This window comes from Nycticebus coucang, chromosome 9, assembly GCF_027406575.1.
Source record: "Nycticebus coucang isolate mNycCou1 chromosome 9, mNycCou1.pri, whole genome shotgun sequence".
In the NCBI taxonomy this organism is placed as follows: domain Eukaryota; kingdom Metazoa; phylum Chordata; class Mammalia; order Primates; family Lorisidae; genus Nycticebus; species Nycticebus coucang.
Window position 1 is genome coordinate 40330577 of NC_069788.1, and position 27824 is coordinate 40358400.

The 27824-nt window shown below is 43.1% G+C and overlaps 1 protein-coding gene across 1 annotated transcript in view; it reads right to left on the bottom strand.

Moving 5' to 3' along the window:
- LOC128594024 (uncharacterized) overlaps positions 1-10740 on the bottom strand; it is a 29785-nt gene extending 19045 nt beyond the window's left edge. Inside the window, exon 1 of the mRNA XM_053602526.1 lies at positions 10070-10740. The gene's annotated coding sequence lies outside the window, so the exon portion shown is untranslated. The remainder of the gene's footprint in view (positions 1-10069) is intronic.
- Between the last annotated feature and the right edge of the window lie 17084 nt (positions 10741-27824).

Sequence of the window (27824 nt, forward strand, 5' to 3'; positions counted from 1 at the left end):
AATAATTTCCTCTTTGAACTTGGCTTCCTCTTTGGCTTCACGAGTACAGAATGCTCGTGGGCCCACAATGCATGGGAGTTAAGAGAGACAAGGTACAAAACAAGTTTGAGGTAAACGTATTCTATCTATGACTGGGTAACCTGAGGCCACGCTTTCCCTTTGAACAAGAACTTGCTTTGAATGCAGAGAGAGAAGGCGATGGTGTTCTAAGAACTTTATCACACCCTCATTCACTCATGCCACTTCCCTGTGTTAGTCAACTACTTAGGCTAAAAATCACGACATATAAGGAAAGGGAAAAATAAGACTAGTTCCCTTCTCCTTGGTCCTTCCTCACTCATCAATAATCTCAAGGTAGAGGGTCTTGGCAGAATGTGTGTATCGAGGAATACACACATTCTGCCAAGAATTAAAAAAGTTCAGTTTTGCATAGCATTTCCATTCTTCTAATAAGAACAAAATGCATATCCGTGCATTCTCTACAAAATGAGAATGATGTGCTCTCTGTGATTTTGGATATGAGATCAATGCTTTCATATTTGCATTGAAGACTGCCACTGGAAAAAGTAAATATGAGTGGTAAAAGTCATGCTAATAATTAAAACTTTATTTTCTTTTTACTTAGATGGCCTTAAATACAAAATAAAAAACACCATACCAAGTTGAAAGAGATAACCTCAGAAGGAAGGAAAGCGCTATGTATTTTTGTACATTTAATGACATTTTTTTCCTGCTTGTTTTAATCAAGAAAGAAATATATTTTGCACTGGACCCAGAAAATTGTGTAGCTGGCCCTGGGTGGAGGATGCTTCTAGTCTTAGCAAGTGGGCCAGAAAGTCAGTCTGGGCACAGGCCTTCCATAGTGGGATTTGGTGACTGTGTTATCCTGGAGTTACTGGTGTTTGCAGCACTGGCCTCTTGGTCTTATTTGTATTAATTTCTGTCCCAGGCTGGCAGGTTGCCTCTTCTCTCCAATCAAAGGTCTTTCAACAGCACCAGCAGCAGTCCCGCTGTCACAGATTTTCTGATCATTAAGAGTAATCCAGGTATTATTAGATCTCACCCCCTACCCACCCTCTGGTATAATTCATCCTCCTGTTCTTAAATTACCTGCGGATAAGCTTTCACTTCCTCTGCCACTAAGAGCTCTCACCCTGTTCATGTCCCATCCATTTTCCTGCAGAGCCATGCCTCTGCCCGTTATGAAGACCTTAAGCTTCAGCCTCACAACTGTGCATCCATTTCCCAAGTAAGCTTTGATGAAATTCTGTGTTTAAGGGTCTGTGTCCAAATTCTTTGTGCTTCCAGCTGACACATCATCACTCAGTTGGGAATGGAAATGAACTCTACTTTTTTCAACCATTCTTAATTTTGTCCAAGAGGTATCTGTTATCTGTCTTCTCTTTTCTTTTTTCTTTTTTTTTTCCTCCCAAAGGCACCAAAAGAGATTCTCTGACTTTTTATCTTCTCACTCTGATCAATGAGTGTTTTGGCAATCCATTGTAATTATTCAAAATGAGAACTTCATCCTCTTTGTGTAACAGAGCTGCTTCTAGGACTTTCTGAGATTTCAAATAGGATTTGATTCATTAACTGCACTCAATATCTCATTCATTCCAATCTTCTCCTTCTCAAGCAATAGTTGTTCCATGCCAACTTAAGGCTAAATTCTTTTTCTTCTTAAACTTATTAGTGTATATGCATCCTCCTTACTCTACTTAGGTTATCTTCAGTAGAGAGCTTCCCCATCTGGAAGTTTTAATACAATTACCAGTGCAACTTTTCCAAGGAGTTCTAGCTTGCCAATGTCTTCTTGATATTCTGTTCCCCAAATAGCAAGCACATCTTTTTGTGCATTTGGAATTATTTCTTCAAGTCATCTGATTATATCTTTAAGCCCAGATATTTCCTCAGGAAGATGCTTAATTTAGGTCTTGTTTTCTCTAAAAGATATCTTTGCTGCTTTGACGTTTTGTTCTTAATCAGATAACTTTTTTTATTTTAGAAACTTCACACCTACAGAAAAAGTTGAAAGATGAGCATAACGTACACCCCGTATACTCTCTGGCAATGTGCACTAATTGTTAACATTTCACCATATTTTCTTTTTTCTCGTGTGTGACATGTACTTTTTTGCTAAACAATTTGGAAACACTTGACAGATAATATAGCACTCCACCCCTATATATTTCAGCATAAATATCCTATAAATAAAAATGTTTTCCTATCCAATGAGAACATCATGCCTACACCTCAGAAAATTAACAATAATTCCAAAATCTAAAGTACAACTGCTATTAGTATGTCCCCATCTGTCCCCAAAATGAATCTCACAACTTTTAAATTTCTTTTAATTCTGCCAACTCTGTTCCCCCTGAAGAAACTGGCAAGTGCATCACTTCCAAGAATGGTAGACAGTCCATGTTCCCACGGCATGTTATAAAACCCAGCCTGAAACGTTGTGATGAATTGTATCTTTAAATATTTGTTGTTACATGATCGTCTTTCAGGGCCACTATTTACTAGTGTATTGCATTTCCTTGGCTTTTCTTGTGTTTTGCTTCATTGTTTTTTGTGCTATTTTTCACTGAGGTATGATTATATCCCAAAACCTGTGCATATTTATGGGTGCAATTTGATAGATAAGTGTTAACATATGCAAACACCCATGAAACCACTGCCCCAATCAAATCGCAAACATATTCATGACCCCAAAAGATTTCCTCGTGCCCTTTATCATCCCTCCTTATGTCCTTTCCCCATTCCCATGAACCGCTGATCTGCTTTCTGTCGCTGGAGATTAGCTTTCATTTTCTAAAATTTTCTATAAATGCTAACATACTGTATATACTCTGGCCTGGCCTTTATCCTCAGTATAACTGTTAGGAGATTCATCCTTGTTGTTACATGTGTCAGTAGAAGTGGTGAGAGCAGAAATCCTCACCTTGTTCCCAATCTTAGGTGGATATTTTTTCCGTAATTTTTCAGGTGGTTCTACTCCCCCCAGCCTCAGAGAATTTCCTCACACGCATGCACGGATCAGTACACTTGAAGTCTTAAGGGGGGCCTCCACAGATGTCTGGAGAGATGTGCTCTCTCTCTCCTGTGTATTCTTTCCTGTAAACCCTAATCCCCTTAACCTTAGCCTTTCAGGACTTCCAGCTTCTTCTACTGAACTGAAAACCAGCAGGCCCTCTGACTGGATTTTCTCCTCTCTGTAACGTGCCTTAAAAACTTTCTCTGAGCAGCAGCCTGGGTCACATGTAGGGCTCCCCTTATTTGTTTCCCATCTCTCAGGGGTCCCTGAATGATATCCAATATTTTGAACATCAATTGATACCAATATTTTGTCTGCTTTTTTAGTTTAGTTTTTTCCAGGCAAAGGGTAAATCCAGTTCCTGTTACTCCATCTCATGCAGAAGCAGAAATCACCTTTATACAGACTTTGGATGAATAAACTTTAAGTGAAGGGTTTTTATTCCTTGACCAGATACTTGCAGGAGTTCACACAGGAAGTTCGGTTCCATGCCAGCAGGAACTTTCCACGTAACCCAGGGATGTAAGGCTGAGTCTTTACGGATCAAGGAAGGCTCCTGCCCAGGCTCACACTGATAGTTCCCTGCAGACATGGCCTGCCTGCGTGGCCTCATACTTCCCCTTCTCCGTCATTCCTCAGGACCATACCAGATCAGGGATGCTCCGATGCCCGGCCTGGGCACTGAACTCTCACTCTTACAAGCCAAGGATAAGCGTACCCTGACCTGGGACACCTGCACCTCACCACTCTCAAGAGACGTGGAACCTCTGTATGTCCTCTGCCCTCCCCTCCCGGCTCGTCACCTACTTCTCCATCTCTTGGTACACTTTTCACCTATTTAAAGTTTCACATTTCTTATAGTTTTAGCAAAAGTAGACTTTGAATCTCTTTTTCTTTTTCACCTTGTGTTTTTAAGTTTCCTGCATTTCCAGGAAACCTCCTTGTTGCTTTTAGGTGATTTCTAAGGAAGCATCAACTTGAGGCCATCGTTTGAAAACTGGGCATCAATGACCATACAGTTGCTGCTGTTGTTTTAGATGTAATTTTTTATTTGTATTTTAATGACTTTTTGTTTGTTTTTCAGACAGTCTCACTATATCGCCCTCAATAGAGTGCTGTAACATCACAGCTCACAGCAACCTCAAACTCTTAGGCTTAAGTGATTCTCTTGCCTCAGCCTCCCAAGAGGCCGGGATTATAGGTGCCTGCCACACGCCCAGCTATTTTTTTGTTGTAGTTGCCATTGTTGTTTGGCAGGCCCAGGCTGGCTTTGAACCCGCCAGCTCCAGTGTATGTGGCTGGTGCCCCAGCTGCTGAGCTATAGGCGCCGAGCCTGGATATAATTTTTTACATCATTCCTAAACCTGACACAGTCTCTGACCTCTAACAGGTGCTCAGTAAATGCCTGAGGAATGACAATCAAACAAATTGAGCAATCCTCCCATAACCTGGGTCTACATATTTAGGCAGACACTGCATTCTTTCCACCTGTGATGTCCCCGAATGCTTGGACCCTCTCTCCCCCATTGAATCTGAACTTCTCCAAGCCTTGATGGAGTTTTTGAAAGTCTAAGAGCATCAGCCAGGTGTAGTGGTTTATGCCTGTAATCCTAGCACTCTGGGAGGCTGAGGTGAGTGGATTGCCTGAGCTTGGGAGTCCAAGACCAGCCTGAGCAAGAGCAAGACCCTGTCTCTACAAATAGAAAAACTACCTGGGAAAATTGGCAGGCACCTGTAGTCCCGGCTACTTGGGAGGCTTAAGGCAAGAAGATCACTTGAACCCAAGAGTTGGAGGTTGCTGTGACCTGTGATGCTACAGCACTCTAGCCAGGGTGACAAAGTGAGACTTTATCTCAAAGGACAAAAAATAAAATCTAAGAGCACGAGGCTGTCTGAGTCTGCCCTCCAGGAGTATGGGCTTTTGAGTTGGACAAACCTGAGTTTGAAATTCAGTGACTTCTTGCTGGAACTGACATTAGTCAGGATTCTCCAGAGAAACAGACCAATAGGTTCTCGCTCTCTCTCTCTTTCCCTACACATCTATCTATGTTTTAAGGAATTGGCTCATGCAGTTGTGGGGGCTGGCAAACCCCAAACCTGCCAGATAGGCCAGCAGGCTGAAAGTTCTAGATGAGTTTGTGTTGCAGCCCTGAGTTTGAGGGCCATCTGAATTTCTTTTCCTCAGGAGATCTCTGTGACTTCCTTAATGTCTTCAGCTGTTTGGTTGAGGCCCAGTCACCTTATGGATGGTAAGCAGCCTTACTCAAAGTCTATGACTTAAATGTTAATCATATCTAAAAACACCTTCACATTGGCATCTAGACTGGTGTTTGACTGAAGGACGGCCACCATAGCCTAGTTGACACATAAAACTAACCATCACAGACCTTATTTATTTAATTTCACTGATCCTTGGTTTTCTCATATATAAAATGGGGCTATTATTATACCTTCTTCAGAGGACTGTTGTGATATTATTTTACCTTCCTCAGAGGAGTGTTGTGAAAATCAAATTGGATAAATATGTAACCCACCTAACTTAGCTTCTAGTGTAAGTGGGCACTTAATAAATACAAGCTACTCTTGTTTGTCTAGAGATAGGCCTTAGATGATCTCCTAGAATCCAGTCCTCTCATTCCCACGAGTCCCCATCCCATGTCTGCATTACAAGGATTGGAAAGTTATACACTGAGATACATTCAGGCAAGATTTAGAAGAGGAAGAAAAGCAAGAATGGGCAGATACGCTCACAGCAGCCAGAGGCCAAGTTCCAGCTATTGGTCACCAGCATCCTGAGTTCACACCATGGTGACAGCAGCAGCAACAGCAGTTTCCTGATCTCTGGCCTGCAGCTGTGGAGGTGTGACCTTGAACCATTAGCCTCGAGGTGACCCCCACCATCTATTTCTCCTGTCCACACCTGATCGATTGCTTATGTTAAATCTAATTCCTTTGGGGCTGGGTGCCTGTAGGTCAGTGGTCAGGACGCCGGCCACATTCTCCAGGGCTGGTGGGTTTGAACCCGGCCTAGGCCTGCTAAACAAAAAGTCTAATTCCTTTGGATTCAAAATACCTAGGGTGGTTTCTGCATGCTGCCTGCACAGCAGACTTCTCTGAAGTGGCTTCCTGATGCTTTCCTCTTTGCACCTACCCACCGTGTTCAGGGAAGTTCCCTGGGTACTCCTCAGCAGACAGGAAAGAGATGGGGCCCTGTGATTGGAGCTGTCACGATGATTTAAGAAAGAATCTGAGAAAAAGTCAGCTACAGCCAGCACAACACAGGACACTATAGTAACCGCACTGGTGCTCTTGTTTTGGCTGAATATCTTAGAGTAGAAGAGACCTCATGAGCTGGAATCTTTATGGATGTGATGTTCTGCCCAGGGCTGGATGTTCACCTCCCAGCAGCCAGAGGGCCTGCCCAGATTTTATTGCATTGAAATATTTATAGCTAGAAACACTTGGATGCATTTAAAGAAGCATCCCCTTTAAAAAACCCCCCTTTCTCAAATGAGGACCCAAACCACAAATGTTTCATCATGGGGGTAGCGAAAGTAGTGTCTTATCCTCCCTTGGCCCCCTTCACACTGCAATCCAGTTTCAGAATGGTGACGAGAAAGAGTAATTTATAAAACAACCCATAATACTGGTAGGCAAGAACCACAGACAAAAGTTATTGGGCTGGTGGGTGCTGACTTCATAATAAACTCAAAGTTGAGACCAAAGTTGAAGATTAAGAAAACAGGGAGAGACAGATGGGCCAGGAAACATGAAGACAGGCAGGATGTGACTGCTGAGGGCAGGGAGGGAAACGGGTCCTTAGGATTTTAATAACAACAATGACTTTTACCTTTATCAGGTGCCCACTGTGTACATCGTCTATGTGATTGTATTTAATCCTTGCTACAATCCTATGAGATAGGATTATTAATTCGATATTACTTATGATAAAACTGGTTTTTTTTTTTCCATTTTTAAACTGATGTTTTTGAAAATTTTTTTGTTCATTTATTTGGGTTTTTGGAAACTGACACTTAGAGAGAGTAAGAGACTTCCTCCAGGCCCCTGGTGGAGCATGATGCAAAACTAGAGAGTGCGAGTCCAGAGCCAGGCTATAAACACTGTGCTGCATGGTTGATTCTGAGGCTGTGCAAGAGCGTTACCAAAGAAAGGGATCAAAACAAGTCAGGAAAAGTCTGTGGGGCTCAGCGCAAACTGAAAATGCAGGGCTCCATTTTCAAAAAGCAGAACAAAAGTGCTGTTACATGTACACAGAGAGCTCTTCCCTTTCTTCTACAGGCTCTTCCCTTGTTGGGCTGATTTTTATTTGCTGTTTAAAATGTAAAGGAAAATTAAGGTTTTAAATTATTAGCATGAGATTTGCTGTTCTTTTTTTATTGCACAATGCCAGTTTCAAATGCAGATTATTAAACCAAGAGCAGGGCCCTGCATAGCGAAGGACTCCATGTGACTGCACAGGTCACATGCCCATGAAGCCAGGCTTGGCTGCAGACCAAAAAGAAACACAACTTTTGTTTTACAGTTTTCAAGCCTCCAGTACTACCAGGTGTCTGACATTTACAGTGCTCCTCCTGTGGGAAGTTAGGGTACCTTTTTGACTGCCAGAGTCACCTTTGAAAGATTACAATGACCACTTCATTAGAGAAAGAAAGAGAAGTCAGCAAGAAAAATATTTCCCTTGCACTTCTTGAAGCTGTAAATGTCACTGCCCATTGTAAGGAAATGTTCCCAGGGCCAAGGGTGATAAACCAATCAGGCAACCTCAGCAGAGGGCATTTCATAAACATATCTGAGACTCACCTAGTGGCCAAAGAGACTACACCAGATGAGAGGCTGAGAAATAGTTTTCTTGGGAGAGAACAAAGACTCCACCCTCCCACCTCTCAGGGGAGAGAGCCATTCCTTTTCTAAATGCTGCACTGTGACTGAGAGAAGGTGGCTCATCTGCCTTTTCCTCTGTCCCCGTCTTTCCCTGCTACACGGGACATGATACTGTGCAAGTGTATCAATGCCTTCCGCCTTGTGTAGAATATCATCCCCACCTATAGGCGCCTCCGCTTGGCTTGTTCATAAAATCACCACTTATGATCCTCACAACAACTTTGAGGCTTCTGTTATTATCCCCATTTTCCTGATGAATAGGCTGAGACTTCAAAGGATAATGGAATTGGCAGAGATCACCCCACAGAGAGTCAGTTTCGCTGAGCCTGGAGGTCAGGCCCAGCTGGCTCTAAGGTGCATCCTTGCCCTCAGTATCTCCCTGCCTCTCTGTGCCATCCTGAGCCCTTGCCTTCTGAAGCCAGGCACTGGTTCCAAATCACAGCACAGGCTGTGGATCTATCTGCTGGTCTCATGAGGGTTAAGGATTTTGCTAAATACCAAATGTAAACACACACATAAACTTAGCATAAATAGAAATTTTTAAAGTTTGAGCACATGTCTTTGAATATCCTCATGGTAGCAAATCTTTTCCTCTGAAAGTATATTTGATTTTTAGAAATGAACGAAAATCATTTGGCTTAGTGGGTGATGAATTTAGTGAGTGGATGAAGTGGTAACGAGGGTGACGAGGATGGGGAAGGAGCCAGGGAAGGAAGGCGTGTCTGCAGGCATGTCTGTGCACACGTATGGATGAACTCTACGCTTTCCCTGATCTGAGCCTCTTGCTTCGTGTGGCTGCCCTTGCCCTTGTCTTGTCTGTGGCCATGCTATAAGGTGCATGTTTTTATCCCCATTTTCCATAAGGAGAAACCAAGGACAAAAGAGATGAAATTTAATCCTCTAATTGTTGGTGGCAAAACTGGAACTGCAATCTAATTCGCCTTAAGGAAATGAGAGGTTTTTTGGGGGGTTTTTTGGTCAAAAAAATAAAAATAAACAGAAGAAATGTATGTCTCTAAAGCAATGAGATGATTTTCTAATTTGGTTCCCAGAACTGGCTCTGCAGATAATTCAAAACCAATGAATGTGAATATGTTTTGAGAAATGGCAGCATCATTATAGTGAGCGTCAGTTCCTGAGGAGACCGCTTTGCTGGGAGCAGACCTCACTCCTCAGCCTCTGCATTATTTTTGTCTTAACACTTTGGTTACAATTCTTTAGAACCCAGGATCTTAGCACTAGAATGAACCCTGGAGACCCTCTTGTTCAGCACCCTCATTCCAGGGGGCACAACTCCACTCCAGAAAGGAAGAATAATTTGCTCAGGATCACACAGTGATGTTGTGCCAGAACCTTGACTAAAACCCAGGTGTGTGACAACACAGTGCAGTTTCCCTTAGCACACTACTGCCTCCCCCTCCCCTCCCTTGCTGATTTGCTGATACAGCATCTTCCTAACGACAAGAATAATTATTTTTGGTTTTTGGTGACAGAGTTTCACTGTGTCATCCTCGTAAAGTGCCGCGGCATCACAGCTCACAGCAACCTCCAACTCCCAGGCTTAGGCGATTCTCTTGCCTCAGCCTCCCAGTAGCTGGGACTACAGGCGCCCGCCACAACGCCCGTTGCAGCAGTTTGGCCGGGGCGGGTTCAAACGTGCCACCCTCGGTATAAGGGGCCGGCGCCCTACCCACTGAGCCACAGGTGCCGCCCAAGAATAATTGTTTTTAAAGAACTTTCTATGTGTCAGACACTTAACGGGCATTATCTTACTCAGCTTTCAAGGAAACCTTACGGGTAAGGAATTATCATTCCCATTTCACAGATAATAAAGCCAAGGCCCAGAGAAGTTAAAACACAGGGCCAAGTTACAGAGTTAGGAAATGAAGACCCCAGGGTTTGAACCCGGGTCTGCCCACCCCCAGGCCCCGCTGTGCTCAGCGGATCCAGCGCTGCCTCCTCCTCCTCCCTCTTCCTCTCGTGTCCCGTAGGAACCAAGTACACAGATTCCCAGAAAAAGGCACATTCCACTGAAACCCACCCTCCCTCCAGCTAGTCACTTCCCCTCTTTTCTGTTTATCAACACAAATAGCCTGTCCCCCTCACACGTTTGTTTTGTTGGAGGCCAACCTTATTCCCTGGGAACCGGAGGAACAATGAGGCTTAGCCAGGCCCGCCGGGGCTCCGCCCCCATCCGGGACACTTCCTCGGCCCCCGCCCCCCACGCAGAGCTGTCTACAAAGTGCGTCAATCACTTGTTTACTGGCTTTTCCTGCCTGGCACCAGGGCTGGGGCTCCGTTGGCTGTTTCTTCCCTCTGGAGGTTCTCCCGAGGTGAGCTTTGATCTGCAGAGGGGAAGGGCAACAGAAAGACGATGAGAGATGCTGAGAGCGGTCACCCTCTGACCCATCCTATGACGGGAAAGAAAGAAGGTCCTGTCTTAAAGAGGCCAGTGAGGCTGCTGATGAGACCTGCGCCTCCCCTCCAGCGCCCGGATAGAGGTCATTCTTTCTCTGGGACAGCATAAGAATTCCACAAGCCTCCCCGACCTTTCTATACTTAGCTAGCCATATAATCATTGAATGCTAAACCAGTGGATAACCTTTCCACGAAAACCAGAGCTGCAGACCCCTCATTACAGGGGGATGCTTTTAGAAGAACAAGACCGCTTGTAGGGATACCCTGACTGCACAGTCTTATTTGAGAGCGGACACGAGAATGTCCCTGGAATATTGTCCAAAATACCACCCCATCAGTTGGATACCTATTTGGGCTTCTAGAGATTCAAAATCCCTAATATGAAAAAGTTCCACTGGACAGGGACACGTAAATATTCGAATAATGTGGCCAGTGTCCCTGTGCAAGGACCCCGGCATCCCTGGCAAGGAATGGAAGGTAGTACACTCAACAGAGCTGAACGGAAAAGTTCATAAGGGACTATCCATAGGGTGTGTGTGTGTCCGGGGTTAGAACCAGCAAGTTACCATGAGGCAGGGGGGCAGAGGGGAAGAAATAGCCTTCACCTCTCTTTCCTGCTGCTCTCTAATCTCCTGCCAGAGACTCCTATTGGCAAAACCCAACTGCAAGCCAAAAACCAGAGGAGCCTGGGTGATGGAGGGCATAGAAGTCAGCCTCTCAGGCTCAGAGCAAGATGGAAAGGGAAGAGAATGGATCAGAATGGGCGAAGGGAGAATACACAGCCATCTACACTCTTGCTAACAGCTTAGGGGACGTCCTTAGTTGCTTTTCTCTGCAGAGCTGTCTTTCAAGGACTCCGGGTCATTATGAAAGGATTCTGATCATGGTGAAACCACCTATTAAGCGGTCTGAAATGCCTCAGCATTGTGTGGCCAGCTGGGTATTATAATGTTATTTCTGCTGCCTCCTGATTAGGGCTCTGGAAGAGAAAGAACCCTGTGCCCTTTTACCCTTTGCCCTCTGTTCAAGGCCCAATGACATGTGAACATCTGTTCTCATTACTTCACAAGGTAGTTTAATTTGGTGTCTTCTTGGCATGCAAATTTTTATTGTGAAGTGCATGTCACATGTGTAGAAGAGTATTTTAAATATAGGTAGAGTTGAAAATATAGTACATTTAACACCTACATATTTACCACTAAAGTTAAGAATTGAAAAGTAACCAATACCTTAGAAATCATCCAAATTCCCCTCTCTAAATAAAACCTCCAGTCTTTTCCCCAGAGATGACCACTGCCTTGACTTTTTTTACTGATCATTGCCTTGATTCTCTTTACAATTTTACCACATAGGCAAAACAATGTGTATTGAATAGAAGCATGAGTCTAGCTGAGAATGAAAGGTCAATGTTGCCCTGTTTGATAAAGATGCCCACGAGAGAGATCAGTTGAACAGTGTCTGGTAGTAAACTGGTTTTAGCTTCCCCAAGAGTTACAAGAGTCCCTTCTGGGCAAATAGTCTGGTGCATAAAGTCATGAGCAGGTCTTAGGAAACATTAAGGCTCACCAGAGCGCAGCCTCTGGTAGGGCTGTAGTGTGAGCTAGGTCCTGGGTGTCCAGAAGACATACTGTCCAGAGTGTGGAGCTCTGAGTCTCCTGTTTTGTATGGCCTGCTACTGTCTTCTGAAGTAGGTCGAAGAAGAGCACTTCTGTGGAGGAACCGAGTATCCTAAGCTGAATTAGAAAGCAGACCAAAGCAGGAAAAGTAGCAAGCTCATTAGAAGTAATTAAGGTAAGCCTCAAACAGATAATCTCAGCCAGACTGACCGGGAATCCTGTCCTCACATTTTAGAAATGCATCGGGAATCCTGTCCTCACATTTTAAAAATGCATCCATAGCTGTGAAGATCTTGGTGATGATAGCCTTCAATATATTTATTTCCTAAGACATTCTGTTCTCATCCTGACTGGTTGCCCTCCATGCCTGGTAGACAGCTGTCACCAGCATTTATCATCCTCTTGGGTGCTTCTTTCACCCTTGGAGCTCTCTCTCTCTCTCTCTCTTTTTGAGACACAGTCTTGTTCTGTCACCCTTAGTAAAGTGCTAAGGCATCATAGCTCACAGCAACCTCAAACTCTTAGGCTTGAGCAATACTCTTGCCTTAGCCCCGTGAGTGGCTGGGGCTACAGGCACTTGACACAACACCTAGCTAGTTTTTGTGTTTTTAGTAAAGACAGTATCTCACTCTTACTCAGGCTGGTCTCGAACTCCTGATCTCAAGCAATCCACCTGCCTCAGCCTCCCAGAGTGCTAAGATAATAGGTGTGAGCCACTGCACCCAGCACCTCCTCTTTTCTGTTTTCGAAGTCTCTGTCTTGGTTTACTATCTGTTTTTTATGGCACACATCCTCTAGTAATTTCCTGAGGAAGGGTGCATACAGAAAGAAATTAGTTAAGACTATACAGATCTAGAAATGTTTTTATTCTATTTATACTTGGGCCAGGTATAGATGGGGTTTATTCTTACATCAGTATTTTGAAGGCATTTCTCCATTGTCTTTGTGCATCAGGTATTACTGTTGAGAAATCTGAAGCCATTCTGGATCCTTAATATTCTCTCTGGTAGCTAGTAGAATTTTTTTTTTTTTTTTGTTCCCATAGATCTGAAAATTGGCAGTGATGTATGTGCCTTGTGAGTTTTCCTCTTTCTTTCATTTATTAGGCTGGGTAGTTGGTGGGTCCTTTCCATCTATTCTTGGAAATTTCTTTTCTTTTCTTCTTCTTCTTCTTCTTCTTCTTTTTTTTTTTGAGACAGAGCCTCACTATATCGCCCTCAGTAGTAGAGTACCATGGCGTCACGGCTCACAGCAACCTCTATCCCTTGGGCTTAAGTGATTCTCTTGCCTCAGCCTCCCAAGTAGCTAGGACTACAGGCACCTGCCAAAACATCCAGCTATTTTTTTTTTTTTTTTGTAGTTGTCATTGTTGATTAGCAGGCTCAGGCTGGATGCAAACCAACCAGCCCCAGTGTACATGGCCAGCACCCTAACCACTCAGCGACGGGCACTGAGCCTATTCTTGGAAATTTCTTACAAGATGATTTCTCTCTTTCCCAATTCTCTCTGTTCTCTCTTTTTAGAATTTCCATTATGTTGATATTGAACCTTCATGACTGGTCATCTGTTCTTTATTTACCTGTTTTCTCTTAGTTTCCTTTTATATATTTTTGTTCTTTGTTGTAGGGAAGTGGAAATGAGGTGAGATTTCCTCAATAGTTCTTCCTTCTCAGAGTTTGTAATTTCCCTTACCAGATTGTTCATTTTCAAGAGCTTTATTTTCTCCTTAAATGTTCATTTTATATAGCACCCTGTTCTTGTTTCATGGAAATTTTTTCTTTTACTTCTTTTCTATAAATATTAATTATAGAATTTATTTGAAAATGTTTTTTCCTGCATAGTTTTTATTTATGCCAATTCCTTTTTTGTTTATTTCTTTCTCTTACGTCATAGCCTTTCTTTAGATGTAAACCTTAGCTGTATGCTCATGGTAATGAATGGGAAGCTAATAAAACAAAAACAAAACAAAAGCAAAAACAACAAATTGGAAGTCCTCACCAAGTGGGTGGGGTCTGTCAACTTTGAGCTTCAAAGTAGAGTTATTTGTCTAAACGTTTTGTTGGGAGAATACTCAATATCTTTAGGCATTTTTTCTGCAGAAGATAAGATTACCCCAAGGGAATGGTCTTCCAATGTCTTGATATGAGAGTAAGGGTCTGGATGCTATATATTGGGATCCAGGGGGTGGAAATGACATACACATTAGAACTCAGATTCAGTTCTATTCCAGAGCACTGTTTCTAAGGCCCCAAGAATGGGAGATGAGAAGGGCACTGTCAATCTGTGTCTACAAGAGACACGGACACCTTGCTCTATACCAGGCTCTCCTTTGCTGTAGTAGAAAATTGGGCATTCAAACGATAAGATAGAAAATAACAAGCAAGAATTTGCTGAGTGTTTCCTTAATTAGGCAAAACCTCCCAGTCTTGGTAGGTGCATGTCCTTGAGCTCATTTTGCAGCTGAGTAAACAATTGCCAGAGAGATTAAATTAACTGACCCAAGCTTAGACAGATACTAAGTGGCAGAGTTAAGATTCACATACCATCTATTTGATTCCAAAACTCTTTTATTATTATTATTTCAAATGATATTTTATATGAAATTCATGCTTAGTATAGATATCTCAGAAAATATATAAAGTTCCCAATACATTTTTAAAAACAAGTATAAGGCAACCAAAGCACTGTGAATACTCTTTCATAGTAACGCACAGTAGTTTACAATTTATAACAATTATTTATCATTTATTTGATTCTCCTCTTGTTTGGGTCATTTCAATGTGTAAACCTATGCTCTTTTCACTACATGGCATCATCCAAGGGCAGAAGGCATACACAGGAAGGGGAGGGTCCTAGGCAGCTGCTTAGGTTAAGAGCAGCTAACTAAAGGGGGTTCAAGAGACACAGTTCAGTACCCTGGAGAGCTCCACAACAGTAACTAACATTGCATTATGGACTCAGCAGAACACTGGCTGGAAGATTTAGGATTCTGAACTGCTTCTCCAGAATGGAACGTTAAAGACCATACACAGCTTGGCTGTCTCTGAGGGACTCATCCTCACCATTCCCTCGGTTCAAAGAGCTTTAGAAGAGTGTATCAATATGCCTGGCTCTAATGTTCCACTTAATCGTTAATTTCTCCAAAAACCTTTCTGAGATCCGTCCATCTTCACTGTCAGTGATTGTCTCCCTTCCTTCCTCTGCACCTCTCTTGGTCATTATATGTGTCACATTAGAGTATAATTATCTGTTTATCTGTCCTCCTCATTAGACTGAATTCTTTGAGGTAGGGACTTGTGACTGGTTTCACAACACAATTTTACAGTTCTCTAGTGTCTTAGCTCCCTCCTATTCCAAAGGAGTTTCTAGTGTTCACATCAGAACTGAAGCAGGCAGCTAAGTGGCCTTGACTGGACAGGGATGAAACAGTGAGGGTTATCTCAGGTCCCGTGGCCTAGTAACCACCGTCTTAGAAAAAATACAGTGGAAGACAGAGAGGTCTCAGCACAAACTGCTGCACAGAACTTTGTAATATTCTGTACACTGATAACAATTTCTTTGAGTCTTTCCCAGGAAACAGCAGGACATCCTTGTAGCCCTGAGATAACTGCTGCACCTTACTCTACCAGAATGTGATATGCCACCGCAGATTGTGAGTGAGAGCCACTGAGCCTGCAAACAAGGCTAAGAGAATGAACAATATTAACTGTGACCTCATTATAATACTAAAGTTCCCACCCTGGGGAGGGATTTGCCCGCCATTTTTTAGTTCATGGGATGCACATGCTAGCGTGATTCCCCACTGCATTGTGCACCCTGCACTCTGCTCCAAGCACACAAGGGGCTCACTCCCTCTATGCATAATCATCTTCATCTCCATAAAAACCCCTTGACCCTGCTAATCTGGGAGGTGGATCTGAGGTAGCCTGTGCCTCTCCCTCCCGGTTGAATCATCCTCTGAAATAAAGCCTTTCTTCCTTGACAATCCTTGTTGTCTCAGAACTGGCTTCCTGTGCGATGAGCAACAGTAAACCCCCCTTGTGGGTTCGTTAACAGATTGAGTTTCAGTTATTTTTGGTTCCAGTAAGTACTCAATAAAATATAAAACATTCAATAAATGAGTGCATTTTATGTAGGAAATGAGGCGCTCTTGAAAGTGGCTTTCAACAGGGTAATTTCACTCCCTAAGAGACATTTGTCGGTGTCTGTGGAGGGGACAGATGGTCCTGACACCCAGTGGGCAGAGGCCATGGATGCTCCTAAACATCCTGCAATACACATGACAGCCCCTACGAAAAAGAATTACCCGGCCCGAAATGCATTTCATGCCAGAGTTGGGAAATTCTGTTTTAGAATAACAGAATGGATTTAATCAAAATGTTCTTTGATCAGTTTAAGTCTTTGGGAAACCATGAGTCCAATTGGCTCATTTTACAGATGAGAAAAATGAGCTAGATTGTTGTAGAGTAGGGACAAGAACTTGCATCCTGGTACCCTTTCCACACAGGTACACTTGGCTAACTTTATTTTTTAGCTATTCAGCACTCTGGTGTAGAAATGATTTGTTATTTTTAATTTATCTTTCAGAGACAAAGACTCACTCTGTCATCCAAGTTAGAGTGTAGTGGCACAATTTTAGCTCACAGCAACCTCAACTCCTGGCCTGAACAATCCTCCAGCCTCAGCCTCCCAAGTAGCTACAACTATAGGCCCATGCCACTATGCCTGGATAATTTTTGTTACTTTTTGTGCAGATGGGGTCTCACTATATTGCTTGTGCTAGTGTTGAACTCCTATACTGAAGGGATCCTCCCACCTTGGCCTCCCAAAGTACTGGGACTACAGGCATGAACCACTGGGCCTGGCCACGATGATTTTCTTAATGCACGTTATCCTGGGTTCATCAATCCAGTTTGGAAGACAAGGATGAAACTGTCTAGACTAAAAATATATATATTTTGGAGTCCACACAACAGACACAGCCAGCTCCCCCTGACCCCATTCTCACATGAGCCTCTCTCTTCTAGAGAGATTTGCTACAAACCCAGGGCTGAATGAGAAAGAACTCTCTCAATGGCTTGTTTTCAAATGATTCAATCTGTTCCAGGAAATGAGAGATTAGCCTGTGGAAGAGTGAGTTATTTTAAACCACTCTGCATTAAACCAATTAATGCTCTGGAGGGTCAAGCCTGCCGCAGGAGAATTCACTCTAATTGCTACAGTCCAAGGGATCCTGTGTAACTCTCCTCCTATCAGCAAATAATAGCTTTTGGGAGGATGAACTCAATCTCCAAGGGAAGACTTGAACCAAATGTGACAGTTATTTTTATCAAGTGCCTCAGATTTAGAATCGTTAGAATCGTTCTGATCCCAAAGAGTGCCGGCCATACCTCTCATGAGTCAAACCCGCCATTTTCCCAGTAGTACTCATGGGCCTTGACTGCTCCCATTCAGCTCTGTTGAGTTAGAAAATCCAAATGATTCAGGCACAATACAGAGTGAATCAGCAAAGGAAGAAAGTATAGGCAAAGGGAATCTGTGCGCTAAAAATAAAAGTGACTTCCAATAAATTTGGTGAATTGTCTTCTAGGGAATTGGCTGAATGTGTTAATCATTTATTGTATATCGTAACTGTCTGGCGTATACATGATTAGCTGAAAATGATATTTGTGGGTCCACAGAGGCTCTGAAATGATGCAGCAGGGAAACTAGTTTCTGAAAAGGAGCTCAACTTTCTCTGCTAAAGTTTGCCTTGGAGCATCAAAGGCTTTTCCTTTATTGGCTGCTGTTGGTGTAAGAGTGTGAAGGGGGTAGGCCAGAAGAGGAAAACAGGCAACAGCCCCAACAAGGAAAAGCTTTGTCTCTCCACCTCTATTCTCTCTCTCTCTCTCCCTCCCTCTCTCTCTATCTCCATCTCTATCTCTCTCTCACACATACATATCCCACTGGGAGTAGTTCAATAACTCAGAATTTGGACTCAAACAGATTTAAGTTTGAAATCCAGGTCTGCTCCTTCTCTGAGCTTCAAATTCTTCATCTATAAACCAGGACTGATAATGCTAATATCCCCACCATGTCAAGGAGTCTTACGTGAGATGTTGTATATATCATGAAAGTATTAACTAAATCTTCTATTCTTACCATAGGGCTCAAGTGCTGCTGGGTAATTATCTGAAGATAGAAGGCTTGGTCCAGGGGATGAGTGAGTCAGAGCTAAGAAGAAACCTCTATCGGGGTCCACTTGAAATTCTGAGGTCTAATGATTCTCCAAACCCCTTTACAAGACGTACAGTAGTTTGGGTGTATTGTTAACCAAAGCTTTGAATGTCAGCTCTGAATTTAAGCTACCAATGTATAGACTTACCACTGAACAGGCTTGGAGAAGGTTCAAAACGTTTTGGAATATGCAATAACTTGGGGCTTAGAATTCAGGCAGAAGTTCAAATAAGAATCACTCTGCCATAAAAATCGCATAAAAATGCTTTCACAGCCGGTGCCCACAGCTCAGTGGGTAGGGCGCCAGCCATATACACCCCGGCTGGCGGGTTTGAAACCAGCCCAGGCCAGCTAAACAACAATGACAACTGCAACAACAACAACAAAATAGCCAGGCGTTGTGACAGGCACCTGTAGTCCCAGCTGCTGGGGAGGCTGAGGCAAGAGAATCGCTTAAGCCCAAGAGTTTGTGGTTGCTGTGAGCTGTGACGCTACAGCACTCTACCCAGGGTGACAGCTTGAGACTCTGTCTCAAAAAAAGAAAAAAATGCTTTCACCATGAAAGAAAAAGGAATTCAGTTGATGAGTCTTCGGTTAGAATAAATGAAGTGAAGGGTGTAAGTGCAAAGGTGCCCACACCAAGCTCCTCTTAAGAGTCTCTGGGGGGGGATTTTACAAAGATATACAGGTTCCTGAGTTCCATCCTGGAGATTCAAGGGACCACAGATGGGCTCAGGATCTTGTTTCTTTTTTAAGTAAAGTGCCAAGGCAATTCTGATGATCATTCTGAAGGTGGATGTCTCAGGCTCATGGGCCCCTGCTTTACAAGTCAATCATTCATGACTATCAGCTTCTTTACTCCATTTCTCTTTGGAGAGATCTGACCCATGTCTTCCAAAAATTATGTAAGAAAGATTTAGGAGAGTTTCAGAGGCACTTGGAGCTAATTCCCACCTTGAAGGTTATGAGTTTGGAGTATATGCTGAGAGATGATACTCTTTGACAATGAAGGACACAATCCTCATCCAAAGTACTTATGACATTCAAGTCCTGCACAGTAAGACCCAACCTTCATGATTTCATCTCCCACCTCCTCTCACCAGGCATTCAAATGTCTCCCAATACCCTTGAACTCTTCTGATTTTCTTTCTATCCTCCTCCCCCAGTTAGCAATGAGCTCAGCTTCATGAATAGAGGCAATATGGCCCAGTGGTTAAAAGGCTGGTGTTGGAACAAAGGCAGGCTGGGATTCTGATGTGGTTGTGAAGCAACTGGTATCATGCTGGCCAACATCCTAGGGAAGAGCAACAAGATGGTATGGGCCAAATGGCACTCTCACGTAACACCTGAAAGGAAAACAAACTTCGTTTGTTTATTTCGTTCACTGTTATTTTTAGTCTTTATTCATAAATATGAAATGATATCCTATCAACCAGAAAACCAACCATTGTAATACAGGTAATAAGGGTTAGGTGAGTGTTAGGGCTAGCAAATCTTACCTGAAGAAACAAACCCTATTTTCCTAGAGAGAGATATAAGCAAACTATGTGGCACTTGGCAGGTGAGGAAGTGAAGAATGGGAAAAAGTGTGGGCAGAGGCAAGAAATTGTATTTTAGTAATGCTAAGGAGGAGGGTAAGAATGGGCAGTGGGAAGTAATGAGGCTGGGGCTTGAGAGTGGGGGTTGTGTGCAAAGAGATGTGGTGGTGTGATGAATGCTCCTATCAGAGAACCTCCCACCACAGAGCCCCCACCATGAAACTCTTCACCATGGAAGCCCCTACTATAAAACCCCCACCAGGGACTCCCTCACCATGGGACCCCCAACCACAGAACCCTCACCATGGAATCCCCCACCATGGAGTCCCCTACCATAGAACCTCCTCATCATGGAGCCCCACCATGGAACCTCTCACTGTGGAACCCCCACCATGGAACCTCCACCAGGGAGTTCCCCACCATGGAGTTCCCAACCATGGAATCCCTTACCACAAAACCCCTCAACACAGAATCCCTCACCATGGAGCCCCCCCCCATGGAGCTCCAAATCATGGAGCCCTTCACCATGAAACTGTCCACCACCGAATCCCCCACAATGGAACCTGCCATATCTTTAGCAGCTCTGGGTGAGGGAGGAGCCTGGAGCCAAAGTTAAGTACTATATGGTTCTCCTTACTATTATTAAATAGGTCCCTAATGGAGCAGATTCATAGGAGAGGCTCAGTCCATTGTCCCTACCAGCTGGGACTGATGCAGGCAGGAATCCCAGAAGCTCCTACAAACACACTGTGGGAGGCTGGCTGATTGATAGACTTCTCAATGCCATCTCGAAGTGACATCAAGGACTGAATAAATTTAACCCCAGCCTACTAAGGTAATGGGGAGAAGGTTTATTTCGGTTTAAACAAGCCCTGGAGAGTGATGGGAGCCAGGAGAGAAGATAAGAACAGAAGTCATCCTGTCAGGTTTTTAACATGGAAATAATGTCAACCATCTCTACATGCATTTCAGTTCTTCTGGACTAGGAAGTTCCCTACTTCCTGTTTCTTACCAGGCCTTTGGTCACCTACTGAGTTTGGACCATGCTGGTTTCATACTCTATCAGCTGCTCCTGGACTTCTAAGCACTCCCCATCAGCTCACCTCCTCTTGATGTCCTAAAGAAACAGAGGGACAAATGCCTTGCCCAAATCAAAATAAAAAGTAGAAGCTATTTATTTACTTACTTTTATAGCTCAATGATTTACCACAGTGATTACTCATAGAGGCACCATTTAAGTCAAGAGCTAGAACTTTGTAACAACCCCCTCCCCCAAATCACTAACTCCTCCCTCCCCATCTCTCTGTAGCTAAGTCTTCTGGTTCCAAATTTCTGCTTTCTCTTGCAGAAATTTGGAACCAGAGGATTCCATACTACTCACTTGAGCTTTTCTCTTCATGGAAAAAGAAATAGAACGATAAAGAAAATAAGTGATTTTCCTATGTTGGATAGATAACGTCAGAGCTGGGACTTGAACTCACATATTCAAGGTCCTCCGTACCTTGGTTGACCTCTCCTCCCAGCTTATGTAGTAAGTCCTACCCATCCTTCAAGGCCAAATACCATGCTCCTCTGTGGAGTTTTTAGACCACCTTTGCCTTACTGCTCTCTAAGTCCCTGCCCTGTCTGTTCCACTGACAGAACACTTCGCAGTACTTCCTGACATTATTTACCACTTCACATTCCCTTTTCATCTTCCCTATGATTTTGTAAGGTGTTTTTTGGAACTCGGGGATTACAATTTATACCTGTTGGTCTTCCCAGAACATTGAAAGTGCACACAGAAGGAGATAGAATAGGGTATTCCTGGGCTCTGGGGTCATGTTCCCTGGGTTCAAATCCTGGCTCTGCTGGTTGCTTGTTTTGTGACATTGAACTATGTAATCTTCCCATATGCTTTCCTAAGGGTTGTTGAGAAAATTAAAGCATATAATTTTCAAGTGGGTCGCACAGTTCCTGGCACACGGTAATTAACAAAGGTTGGCTATTATTAGAAGTTCAAAAAGTATATGTTGCTGAAAGTGAATGACTCAATTAATCCTCTAAGTTAAAACAAATTTTAAAGTATGAACTCAGAGATAAAAAATCTTTCCATAGGAAGCCAGTCTAGAAAAAGTAACACGCAGTTGGAAGGAGGCTGAATCCTGGATAGGAATCGCCTCACTTCCCCTACATCACATGCACCTTGCCATAGACTCTAATAATGACTCCCCAGTGTGCAGAGTACTGAAATGACTAACAGCTGAACTTTCCATGAAAGACAGGAGTCAGGGGCCACAGCGGCCAAGCAGCATTCCTGCTGCTAAGCCACACAGAAGGGGCCAGCGTTGCCTCTGAACCCCAGCAGCAGCTAATGCTGTTAGTATGAAAGATGGGTCCACTTGGGTCCCAGACAGGACTCTGGAAGGTCAATGGTTGAGAGAAATAAAAAGGCTAAAGCAAAAGTTTCAAAGGAGGTGGCTGAGCAGCTGATTTTGTCAAGAGTCAGTCAATCTACTGCTGTGGGTGCACATGCATATATTTTAGTAAAATGGTCCATTTCTTCCAAGGACTTTATAGGGCAAAAGTTTGCCTTCCTTCTGACTTTACTCCCATACGCCACCATGGAGAAGCAGGCTCCTGGGAAACACACACTGGCGGCTTTCTTTACATGCATTGTCAACTTGCAGAGAGATTCTTCTCCAAATACTTTTGGATAGTTTGGGGGATATTTTTGGGATAGAATTAGCATATAGATCACTTTTGTTGCAACCCTGTGAGCTCTGTCTGATCATCTGTCCTGCAAGCCACAGAAGGAATATCTTGTGAGTATCAAAGCTAAGCACAATAAGACTTGGGTATGAGGCAAGGCGAGTGGGTAGGAAATTGTCACAACCTAAGATCTTGGAAGCTAAAGGGAGTTAAGGAACCACAGAAGGGGGCAATGAGGAAACTTCTGATAATGGATTTGGGTAGGACTGACTATGAAAACAGTAGAAACTGACTGACTTCTGAGCTCTTCCAACACAAGATCACTGTAGTTGGCGTAGACACAGAACGGCAAAGTGCAAGCCAGCAGTGGCTGTCAGACAAAAGCAGTTGTGACCATCAGGCCACGAGCAGAGAGGGACAGAAAGGTTAAGAAGCAGTATCTTTCACATGAACACCAAAAATATTGAACTATCACCAGAAATATTTACTGTGTGTAGCAATGCCCAGTAATTATATAACCTCGACAGCTTTCCCTCTCTGGGTCTCAGTTTCCCCATTTTTAAGCCTGTAGAACTCCCAGCCAGCCATTAGTGCTCCTCTTCTGCTCCCTCAGACCTCTGTGTTGTAATTATCTATTAACAAGTCTTCCTCCCCAACTAGACCTTGAACTCCTAAGGGTTGGAGGGATATTTTGTTCACCTCTGCATCCTCTAAGCCTGGATTACAGCAGGTGTTCAATCGATATTTGCTAACTGAATGGTCAGTCCTTGGAAGACAGGATCATAGAATGACTGGATCAGCTGTTCTAGGACCCTGAATAATTCAATACAAAGTGAAGGTCAAATCGCGTTCCCCAGAGTGATCCCGAACAAGCTGCTTCCTGTTGCTCTCCGCTTCCTTTCTCCTAACTTTATTACCATCTGTAAACATTCTTCTCTCTGGGCTGTGACAGTCTAAAGCACTGCTCTGCTTGCTTTGAATTTCAAGGGGTTTTGTAAATGTGAGATACCAGCCACCCCTCTCATTTACTTCCCTTTCTGCAAGTCTATAGACTTTGCTTATGTCTTGCATAGCTTCAGCTTAGATTCTCTTAGAAGAAGGTTCTGAGATGAAGATTCAAATGCTGATGAATTTGGTAATTTGGTTTTGCTGGGGAAGTGATTCCAGGGAGCGCTGCCAGCGGGAGCAGGGAAGTGAGAAAGGAAAGGAAAGAAAGGTGAGAGAGGGTGTGTCAATGAGCAGGTGCTGCTGTGGGCAACTGAGGCTCACTGCTGCTGAAGACCCTTGGCAGACTCTGTGCAACACACCTCAGAGTCATCCCCCACGAAGAGTGAGACATCTGGGGTAGTCACCCACTGATTCCCATCCAAAATGAGTTGAAGGCTATTTCAGGAGTGGAGGCAGTAATCTCCCACCACTCCTAATCTGCCTCATGCACTAATTGAACACACTTCTGCAGGCAGAGGAAGCCCCGAGGTGCTTGCAGAAATGAGCCCCCGGCACGCACAGCAATAGCGAGACACGAGCAGTGATGCTGGTACGTACGTACCACACTTAGCCTGATGCCCCAAAGCCTTCCAGTCTCTCCTCCCAGTTTATTTGGATCGAAACAAAAAGTTCTCCAACTGGAAGGAATTTGGTAATCATCTAGGTTAGTGAAATCTCTCTTCAGTTCCCCACCATAGCATCCCAACAACTGGCTAGTCAGTGCCGCTTGAATGCCGCTAGGGAACTCACTGCTCAGTAAGCCAGCACATCCAGCTGCTGGAATCATTGAGAGGTCAAAATATTCCTTTATTTTTAGATTACATGCTTTTCGCTTTTTAATTTCCAAATTAGTTCTGCCCCCTGGAGACACAGAATGATTCTCCCATACACTCCTACCCCCATTCACAGTTAACACTTTATTAATAGAGTTTTGTTTTGGGTTTGTTTGTTTTTGTTTTGAAACAGACAGAGTTTCACTTTGCTGCCCTTGGTAGAGTGCTGTGGCATCACAGCTCACAGCAACCTCCAGCTCTTGGGCTCTTGCCTCAGCCTCCCAGGTAATTAATAGAGTTTTTAAACCAAACTGGCATATTCTCCCCTTCTTCTCTGGCCCAAATCACTCACTGACTTTACTATTCTTACTACAATATGGTCTTTAGACCAGTGGTTCTCAACCAAGGACACATTTGCCTCCTTGGGGGCATTTGGCACTGACGAGGGACATTTTCTGTTGTTACATCTGGGGGGAATGTTACTGGAAACTCGTGAGTAGTGACCAGGGATGCTGCTAAGAATCCGACAAGACTCAGGATAGCCCCACAACAAAGAATTATCTGGTCCAAAATGTCGAAAATGCCAAGGCTATAACGTTCTTCTCGAGATACACCATTATCTAGGCTACTCCCCTCTGGACATGCTACGGCTTATCATACAATGCCAGACCTTGGGTCAGGTAATCAGTGGAAGGAAGCTATAGCTAAGTGGATCAAGAGCGGGCCAACTCAACTTTATCCAAAAAGGATTTTAAAATGGATCAACATTTATCTGTCCTGTCTGATAAAAAAATAAGAGGGTCTTGGATGAAAATTTTCCTGGATGAAAAATCAACTTATCATATATTCAGGTGATAAAAATTTAGTAGAGAAGCTCAACACTTATGTCTTTAGAGTAGGAAAATCCAAGTGAATTTGATTCAATTTATTATGATTAAAGCATTGTGCAGCTGCTCAGAGGGAACCCTGCCTCCTCTTAGATTTGCATTTGTGTTTTTATGTCTTTGTTTTTGTTTCTTAATCATTGGCTTGAGAGCAATTTGTTTCCATAGGACTTGGAGCCTTTCCCTGAACAGAGACTGGGCAGGAGGAGGGGGTGTGTGTTGGATGTTTTAGTTGCTACAATGAATCCCATTATCAAAGTGAGAGAGAGGATACATCATGGATACTCCCCTGCCCACATGCTGTCTTTGGTCCTAGACTTGTAGGTACCACATACCAAGTTCTGAACAAGGTGCTTTATGTGATAAGCCACACAATGTCCAGAAAAGAGTAGCCTAGAAAAAGCTTTGGCACTTTTGACATTTTGAGACGGATCATTCTTTGCTATGGGGCTACCCTAGAAGCATCCCTAGTCACTACCCACGAGTTTCCAGTAGGACTTCCCAGAGTTATAACAACCCAAAAAAACAAAAACGTCTCTAGACAGTGCCAATGCCCCTAAAGAGGCAAATTTATCCCTGGTTGAGAACCACCATGTCCGGATGGCATTACTACCAAGTTCTGTCAAACATCTGAGAGGGAGTTAATTCTTATTTTATTCAAACTTTTCTAGAAAATGGGGGGGGGGGGGGTAGGACGCACATATTAGCTAATTTCATGTAGCTAGTTTTGTCCTAAAACCCAAACATTTCAAGAACAGTATGAGAAAAGAAAACTACAGGAAAATCTCATTAAAAAACACAGAGGCAAAAGAAAAAACAAAAACCAAAAACCCACAGAAGCAACATTTATCAAACCAAATCTAGCTTTGAATTTTATATTTTATAAAGGGACTGAACTTTGTTTATTTTAGGAATTGAGGATGGTTTAACAACAGAAAATTTATTAATGTAACTTACCACATTAATAGATTGAAGGAGTGAGGAGGAGTCAGGAATAAACACACAGGCAAGGAGGGGATTATAAGGAAATGTTCTCTTTCTTGAGTAGTGGGAATTTATGTATTGCTTAGCCTTCACTGTGTAACAAAGCACACAAAACTTCAATGGTGCAAAATAAGCATTTGTTTTTCATACAACTTAGTGTAGGCTAAGAAGCAGCTATTTTAGGCTGGGTTCAGTTGGGCAGCTAGCTTTAAACTGCAGGACTCTGGGTCAGGGATGACCACAGCTCAAATGTCTGTCATTACTCTTGGACCAGCTGGCTACCTTCAAGTTCACCTTATGGCAATGCAGAATATTAAGAGGTTGCATGCAACAGTACAAACACACTTCAAGCCATTTCTTATGTAATTTCTCTCATCATCCATTTGGCCAAAGCAACTTGCATGGCTGTTTAAGGTCAAGGAATGGGGGGAGTACAGTCTGCCTTTTATGGCATAGACATAGAATTCAGGCTAATGACTCACACGGCCAAAGGGCATGCCAGTATTTTATTATTTATAACTTACAAATATGATATACAGTAAAACCTCCATAGTTGACCACCTCCTTACACTGACCACCTCCTTAAGTTGACCTAATTTTCACAGATCCAACATGCACCACAAGTACATACCAGTGCAGCAAGCCTAGTTCCTTATGTCAACCAGTTCCCTACATGGACCAGTTTGTTACAGTCCCTTAGGTGGTCAGCTTACAGAGGGTCTACTGTCCATGCACACACACATTGTAAATTATATATGCACACACACTGTATATATAATTTTATGTGTATAAAGTATTTCAAAATAAAAAATTAATTTACACATTAATGTGAATTTGGGGGTTATTTATTTTATTTCAAACTAATATGAGGGTAAAAATTTTTAGGTTACATTGTTCTCACTTCCAAGGTAAAGCTCAAGTTGTAGAAGGGGGTGTGCTGAACAGCCTCACATTGTGCACATTAGGTGAGATCCTGTCAATCGCCCGCCCCCCTCCTCTCCCTCCTCTCCCCTCCCCTTACTACACTATATTTCTGTTTTACCATTCTTGTGGGCATGTAATTATTTATATATTTGTTTCATATTAATATTGAGTACATTAGATATACATTTTTTTCCATTCTTGAGATACTTGACTAAAAAAAAATGTGTTTCAGCTTCATCCAGGGAAATATAAAAAATATAAAGTCTACATCTTTTCTTATGACTCAGTAGTATTCTGTGGTAAACATATGACACAGTTTGACAATGTTATCCATTCATGGGCTGATGGGCATTTGAGTTGCTTCCATGACTTGGCAATTATGAATTGAGCTACAATAAACATTCTGGTGCAAATGTCCTTGTGGTAAGATGATTTTTGTTCTTCTGGGTACATACCTAGTAATGAATTGCAGGATCGAATGGAAGGTCGACTTTTAGTTCAATAAGAATTCTCCATCCTTCATAAAGGTTGTATTAGTTTGCAATCCCACCAGCAATGTAGACGTGTTCCCTTCTCTCCACATCCACACCAGCATTTGCAGCCTCAGGACTTTGTGATGTGAGCTAATCTTACTGGAGTTAAGGTGATATCTCAGAGTTGTTTTGATTTGCATTTCTCTGATGATTAAAGATGAGCATTTTTTCATGTTTGTTGACCATTCATCTGTCATCTTCAGAGAAGTTTCTGTTCAAGTCCCTTGCCCTCATATAAAGTGTTGTTTTCCTTTTCTTAATGATTGAGTTCTCTGTAGATTCTAGTTATCAGCCCTTTGTCAGATTCCTAACATATGAAAA